The sequence below is a fragment of the Phodopus roborovskii genome, unplaced genomic scaffold (assembly GCF_943737965.1).
Source record: "Phodopus roborovskii unplaced genomic scaffold, PHOROB, whole genome shotgun sequence".
NCBI classification, from domain to species: domain Eukaryota; kingdom Metazoa; phylum Chordata; class Mammalia; order Rodentia; family Cricetidae; genus Phodopus; species Phodopus roborovskii.
In genome coordinates, this window is record NW_026125052.1 from 14197072 (window position 1) to 14205113 (window position 8042).

The 8042-nt window shown below is 46.3% G+C and overlaps 1 protein-coding gene across 1 annotated transcript in view; it reads right to left on the bottom strand.

Moving 5' to 3' along the window:
• The window catches only part of Ormdl3 (ORMDL sphingolipid biosynthesis regulator 3), a 152961-nt gene that overhangs the window by 91699 nt on the left and 53220 nt on the right, over nt 1-8042 (bottom strand). The gene's annotated exons all lie outside the window — the stretch shown is intronic.

Here is an 8042-nt window from a genome sequence, read left to right on the forward strand (position 1 = left end):
CCTGGTCTACAGGATAAGCTCCATAGCTACACAGAGAAACCCTGTCTCAAAATATAAAAACAAACAAACAAAGAAGGCCCAGGGAAACAAAATGTAACGTGGTACAGTGGGTGAGACCGCCCTGTAAAACATACTTGGAAGCCCCTAACCAGTGTTTTATTACTCCACTTTTCCTTGGCTTTCAATCTCAGATCCTGAGGAGACTGATAACTAACCTGTTGCTTCAAATCCATTTATAGTCCCCAACAACTCCCTTTAGTCCCACCCTACTTTTCATACAGCTATTCGAACACTGAACTACATTCCCGAACCCAAGCTTTTGAATGAAAATCAGGATCAATCTTGAGAAAGAAACCCATGAAGGCTCTAAAAATGGTCTTGTAGACATTTGGTAGGAGACTGATAGGAGCCTGAATCCCTGGAACACAATATAAACAGGGAGAGGATGGTTGGATCACATCCTTCTAAGACTGGTACTGCCTATGGCTTCCCTCCCTCTCTCCAAACCTCCCCCAACTCCCTCCCTATTCTGCTCCTTGTGCCTTCCCAGGGGATACTGGAGAATAGTATTTATACAAAATAGCTGCCAAGTATGTGTAGCCAAAGCTTCCAAAGCAGAAAAGAGGGAGAACTCAGACTCCGGATTCATAACCTTTAGGCTCCCCCTCAAAACAGACCTGTACTGGATACTACCACAGGCCTCCTTCTCTCCAGTCTCTCATCTAACTGGCTTCTCTCATTCTATTTTTGACCATTGTGACTCCTTACTCCTTTCTGTTACATAGCCCGATGCTCTACCATCACCGCCATAAATTGTTGCCAGAAACAGCTGCTCTTTTCCTACCCCTCATAGCCCAAACTGCCCCTCTTGGAGAGAGGCTGTCAACTCCCTGAGTGTTCCTTATTGAATTAGTAGGTGTTGGGTCCAGCCCATATGGGAGGGGGTGGGGATACGTGGGCCTGAGGAGGCTAGATTCTGAGCTCAAATCCTTCCCTCTGGCACAAAGCCTGGCAGATTCAGAGAGGGAGGGTGTTCCTCCTCCACACTTCATAATGATGAGAGGCAGCTTTTGGTACTAAGCCATCTGCCTTCCCTGGCCCCCTACTCCTCACCAGAAGCCCATTCTTTAAGCTTGGCAGGGTTTCCCTCAAGAACTCTGTATGGACAAGGACTTCCAAAGCTCTGGGCAAGGGCTATCATTGACTTCTCTATTTTTTCCCTATCCTACCTCCTTCCTCCGGAGAGCTCTCTTAAGCTTTCAGAATTACCTACCACACAGGGAAGACTCCGTGATGATGCTCCCATGAATGAGAGAAAAGACGCTGCCAGTCCCTTTGCGGTACGTGGAAACTGTCCCCATCTCCTCTCAAGTTCTTCCTACCCGCCTCACCCCCCTTTGTTCACTGCACTGTTTTAAGCTGTGCCTCCGACGGAAGATGGGCTTCCACTTCCTAACTCTGAGCCTCAGGGTCTTTACCATGTATTAACTTATTTATTTGTTTATGGTATATGTGCATATTTTGTGTGTGTGTGTGTGTGCGCGCGCGCGCGCGTGAATGTGTGTGGGTGGATGGGTTCTTATACACATGTGGAAGCAAGAGGTTGACTTCAGTGTCATCCCTAATCGTTTTCCCCACCCACTTTGTTTGTGACAGAGTCTGCCACTGAACCTGGAGCTCGCCCCATTCTTTCAGCTAGATAGCTGGCTAGTGAGCTCTAGTAATCCACCGTTTCCACTACCACCGCTCCCCAACACTGAGGCTAGAGATGTGCACCCGGTACTGAGCATCCAAACTTATGTCCTTATGTTTACATGGCAAGCACTTTACTGACTGAGCTACCTTCCCGTCCCTTTTTAATTTCTTTTGAAGCACTGTATGTCTCAGGCTAGCCTGAAACTCGGAGAACAGCCAGGTTAGTGCCAAACTCGGACTCTTGCTTCAGCTTCCTGAGTGCTAGAAGTGTATGCCTGTACTACCACACTTTAGCAACATCTCTGCCACATTGGCTGGTCTGGCTGAGGGAGAGGTTAGCAGGAGAAGAGAGGCAGGTGGAAGTCAATAGTTACAATGACACAAAAACATCCAGAGCCAATGAAAAATCATCCTGGCCTTGGAGTACGGAAGTACAAGAAATGGGGTTTGACTTATTGCTCTTGTAGAGAACCTGGATTCAGTTCCCAGCACTCACACAGTGTCTCATAACCATCCATAACTCTGCTCCAGGGCCTATGGCCTCCAAAGGCAGCAGACACACACATTCATGCATGCAGGTGAAAATCCATTATTTAAAAAATATTCCTTATTTAAAAAATTCCTTATCTAAGCTAATAAAAACTGGACAAGGAAAAAATACCAAAAGCCCAGACCCCAAAACCCAGAAACAGTACAATCATTTAGAAGCATACAAGGCCCAGATAATTTCAATTCCCTTTTTCTCAGAGGGAAACCAAGTCTTGCTCCCCTCCTGAATGAGGTTTGCCTAACTCCTCCTTCATGATCACCAGCTGTATGAGGGAAAAAAGTCATTCCTACATGCTCATATACACAACTCCAAACTAGTCCCCAAATTGAAACCTCTGTATTCAAAGACTAGAGAGATGGCTCCACCACGGTTAGGAGCCCTGGATGCTCTTCCAGAGGACCTGGGTTCAATTCATAGCACCCACATGGCAGCACACAGTTCCAGGAGATCCTACATCCTCTTCTGGCTTCTTAGGCACTGAATGTATGTGACACACAAACACACATGCCGGCAAGACACCCATACTAATAAAATAATTAAAAAAATTTTTAAGTCTGGCATGGTGGGCACTCACCTTTAACCCCAGCACTCAGTTGGCAGAAACAGGTGGATCTCTGAGTTCAAGGCCAACCTGTTCTACACAGTGAGTTCCAGGACAGCCAGGAATACACAGAGAAACTCTGAAGCAAAACAAAACAAAAAAACAATAAATGGCAAATGGCAACAACAAAAAGAAACCACCTGCTTTCTATTTATGTAGGGGAGATAATGCAAAGAAGCCTATAGGTGATTATACTTTCCTGACAGCCCTTGGGTTCCCAACACTCTATCTCTACCTTCTTACTAACCCAGAAGTGAGAAAGCAGAATTTGCTCAGGGTTCTTTGTTGTGTTTTGTTTTGTTTTTGAAAAAAGGATTGGTCTGTTTTTATTTTATGTATATAGTGTCATGCTTGTATGTATGTCTGTGACTATATGTGTGCAGAGTCCATGGAGGCCAGAAGAGGGAGACAGAGCCCATGGAACTGAAGTTATAGGCAGTTGTAAGCTACCATGTGGGTGCTGGGAACTGAACCTGGGTCCTCTGAAAGAGCAGCTAGTGTTCTTAACTACAAAGCAGTATCTCTAGCCCTAGGTTTTGTTGTTTTTGAGATGGAAACTTGCTATGTGTCCCAGGTTGGATTGACTCAGACTGACCTCCAGCTCCTTGTCCTCTGGCCTTCCCAATTGTGATTATTACAGGTATATCTTTCTACAAACCCAGATAGAAGGATGGAGTTTGAACCAATCCCTGTAAGTTTCCTAATTCCCTGTAGGATGTCTCTCTTGATAACTGAAGAAAGGAAGGGAGGTATTGTGATCCTGAAACTCCATCATTAGGGAAGGGAGGCCAGCCTGCTATTTCCCTTGTAGTAATCATCCCTTCAGGCCCCTAAAACTGCTCCCTACTTGTGTGTGTGTGTGTCCAAAGGACAAGCCTGGGTGTGTCATTCCTTGGGCTCTGCACCTTTATCTGCTCTTGGGTCTCTCACTGGCTTGGAATTCAGCACATAAGTTAGGCTAGGGAACCCCAGGGATCTACCCATCTCTGTCTCCCCAGCACTAGGATTACAAGTTCTTGCCACCACACCCAACTTTGTTGTTTGTTTGAAATGGGGTCTCTGTGTAGACCAGGCTGACCTCAAACTCTCAGAAATCTGCTTGCCTCCGTTCCTGAGGTCTGGATTTAAGATGTGCACCATGACACCCAGCTGACACACAGCTTTTTATGTGAGTTCCGGGGATGGGACTAAGGGCCTCATGATTACAAAGCTAACAGTTTGCTGACTTAGCTCTTTACTCACTATGTCTTATATTCTTGACCTCCACGCAGACTATGACGTCCCTTCCTCTAACTGGAGGGGGGGAGGGTTGCAGGGTGGCAAATGGTAAATACCAGCCTCTGCCCCATCCTTTCTCTCCTGTTGGCAAAGGCAGGATGAGGGGATTCTGGGAAAAATGAAACCAGAAGGTGGGAACAGTTGGAGGATTCAATGCCTGGCACACATTAAATATTCTTTTAAAGTCAAATGAGGGGCTGGAGAGATGGCTCAGTAGTTAAAAGCACTGGCTGCTTATTGCTAAACCTCCTTCCCAGGAGATGTAATCAATGTCTATCCCTTCTTCTAAGGTCTCAATGACAGACTGAGGCACAGTTCTACCAAGGTTCACTCTGGGGAAGGAACCAATGAGTTTACTGGACTTCTTTACAAAGCACAAGTGAAGGTTTACTTATGGGGTGCGGTACTCCTTCCCATAGGCCACACCTGAAAGCCTTTATCCAGTAGATGTGAGGGTTTCCCCATAGCTGAATAGATGGAGCTAAACACACCAGTCACACAAATGTACTCTAGCCCTTGCTGGAGACGGCTTGCAGTCAAGGCAGTACTTTATGCAACAGATGGGAGGGAACAGTTAGATGCTCAGGGAAGGGTCCTGTGACCCTCCACATCCCTCCTGAGGGGGTGTAAAACAAGTCCAGCTGAGATGATCTTGTTGCAATGGGGCATATCTGAATGCCCCAAGATTGCAGTTGTTTGGCTCAGAGGATAGTCATCTACAACACTGCTGGTCCAGGGGATCGGAGTTTGATTCCCAGTACCCACTTGATGACTAACAACCACAGCCAATTCCTGCCTTAGGGGATTTGAGGCTCTCTTCCGGCCTCTTCAGGCAACAGGAATGTGGTACACAGACATGAATGCAAGTAAAAACACCCATATAAATATAATAATCTGGGGGGCTGGAGAGATGGCTCAGTGGTTAAGAGCACCAGCTGCTCTTCCTGAGGACCTGGGTTCAATTCCCAGCACTCACATGGCAGCTCACAACTGCCTACAACTCTAGTTCCAGAGGACCTGACACCTATGGAAAAAAACACCAAAGTACATAAAATAGAGTTAAATAAAAAAAAATTAAATAAATAAAATAATTTTTAAAAAATGAAATTAACACTCAGGAGACATAGGCAAGTAGATCTCTGAGTCTGAGGTCAGCCTGATCTACATAGTGGGTTTCAGGACAGCCAGGAGGGTTTACAAGCAAGACTCTGACTCAAAAATAAAATCAAAAGGAAAGAAAGAAAGCCAAAGGAATGAAAAGAAAGGTAGGAGAAACCTTGAGAGACAAGCCAGAGAAAGCATTTGCTTATTTGTTTATTTATTTATTATTTTAGTTTCTTTGAAGATAGGGTTTCTCTATGTAGCCTGGGCTGACTTGGAATTTACTATGGAGACCCAATTGGCCTTGAACTCAGAGATCTTCCTGCTTCTGACTGTTGTGTGCTAGAATTAAATGCATGGCTCCTTTTTCTTAAACAAAACATTTATGTGTATCTGTATTCACACATATACATAGGAAGGTCAGAAGACAGACAGGAATGAATGCTCTCCTTCTGCTGTGTGAGTCTCAGGGATTGAACTCAGGTCCTTGGGTTTGGCAGCAAGACCCTTTAATCCATCTCACTGACCCATTTCTATTTCTTGCTTTGTTTATTCAATTTTACTTTATGTGTTATGGGCATTTTGCCTGCATGTCTGTATGTATATGCACCACATGTGTGTCTGGTGCCCTCGGAGATTCAGAAGATGGTGTTAGATCTCCTGGAATTATGGATGATTCTAAGCCACCAAATGGATGTTGTGAACCAAACCCAGGTCCACTGCAAACGCAATAAGTACTTTTAACCATGAGCCATCTCTCCAGTCACTTCCAATACTTCTTAATTAAGAGAAGCTTTTGGGTTTGGGTTCTCCTAACTGGTGGTACTTGAATTTCCTTAGCTTTCTGTACATCACACCCCCAACAAATGGGGCTTTTCAGATCCAAGATCTGATGGAGACCTCCTCACTTCCTGACATCACTTTGTAAGTTCCAGATGAGATGCAACAATGGGAACGCAGCTTGGTGGTAAAGTATGTGTTTATGCTTTGCAGGCTCTGAGTTTGACCCCCAAACAACAAATAAAGATGAAATATGGAGAGCAGTTACTGAGGTCTGGGCTATCTGGCTGCTGGGCTGACTGGCAGAAGGGCCTGTTCCCTCCTTCCCCAAATTGCGAGGGATCTACAAGCTTCCTAGCAGAGGTGAAGGATGCTGAGTGGGTTTTGGCTGCCAAGCTTTTGGAGGAAGCTCTGCAGAAAGATATCTCCTGGTTCATAGGGGGTGGAACCTTCAAGAAGTCTTGGGGTGCTTCCTAGCAACAGTCTTAGAGGAAGGGGAGGGAGAAGAGAAAAGGAGAGAGGGCGGGGCTTGGGCATGTCTGCTCCCACTGGAGCCCAGAGAACAGGCTGTTCCTCCTGCTTCCTTGGCAACCAAAATCTAAGCCGGAGGGGAGAGGGCTGGCAGAGAGAGCCCCTTGGAGGGTCTTTAACTCTTACTCATGCTTCACCTTCTGGCTTTCCTCATAGGTGAAGGAGTGCCTTGATGCAGAGATGAGGGGTTAGGAGAGAACAGTCAGATGGGGGGGGTGTAGTTCATAGCAAAGAGAACCAAGGAACGGGAGCTGGTGATAAACTGAATTTGAGAAGAGCTAGAAACAGGTGGGCAGGATGAGCAGGTGGCAAGAAGGATGATGCAGCACCAGGTCAGGGGCTATAAGCCCAGACCTGGTCTGGATGCTGGCATCTGGTGAGATGCCAGCTCTGGAGGTAGCATGCCCTTAACTTTGCCCTTGTCTAGGTCTGTTATCAGCGCATATTGGGAACTCAGGGTAAAGTGTGGATGGTGAACCTTTGCTGTTTAGCTCAGTGTGCCCTGCTGTATCTCTGGCAGGGCTGTTTGTAGGTGTTCCATTTGCTAGATCTCACCTAGGATTTCACCTGGGGTGGGAAATTGAGAATTTAAGGAGGTATCCTCCATCTTTAGAGCCTTTATCAAGACAGATGTGGTGGAGAATGACTGAATCGCTAAGCATGGTGAAGCATGACTTAATCCTAGGACTCAGCACTTGGGAGACAGAGGCAGGAGGCTCAACAGTTCCAAGCATTTTGGTGGTTAGGGCTACATAGTAAATTAGTAGCAACACCCTGTTAAACAGCCCAACAAGGAAAATAAACAAACAAAAGCACTCCAGAACATGGAGAGACACAAGAATACCACCTTCCCATCTGAATTCTCGAAGTCCTTGTCCTGGTCCAGATTATTGCTGAACCACTTGGGCAGAATATAATTGTATTTCTCATACCCTGGGAGTATCTCTCAGCTCCCCTGGTACCCCAGTTTCAAGAGACTTGTTTCCCTATGGGCTTGAGCATGCCCCCCTGAGCAGGTACACTGCCTTGCTCCCCAGGGTTTCAGTCAAACCTGATTATGGTTGAGGTGGCTTCCATTGGCAGACAGCCATCCTCAGTGCACTGGCCGCCTCCTGCTTTAGCTTTAAACTGCAGCTGTTGCATGGCCCCTGGGAGCCAGGACTGAACAGGTTCATTTACTGTATGCTGACTCTGCACACTGAAGCCTCAATTCCCCATTGCAGCTACCACTGTACAGTGCAGGCTTCCTTCAACCAGTGGTGTGTGTGTGTGTGTGTGTGTGTGTGTGTGTGTGTCCATGTCCCATCACCAATAACTGTTGTCTTCCACTTTACTCTTCCTCATCCCAGTTATCTTTCTCTTCCGTTTTGTATCAGGAGGCCCAAGAGAGGAATTCTCCCTTCTCCACATGCATTGCAAACCCTTAAAATCCCTTGTAAGACAAGTGGCTTCATGGCTCAGGGTGTAGGTGGCTGAGACTAAGATGAGCAAGGGCAGCCCAACTTG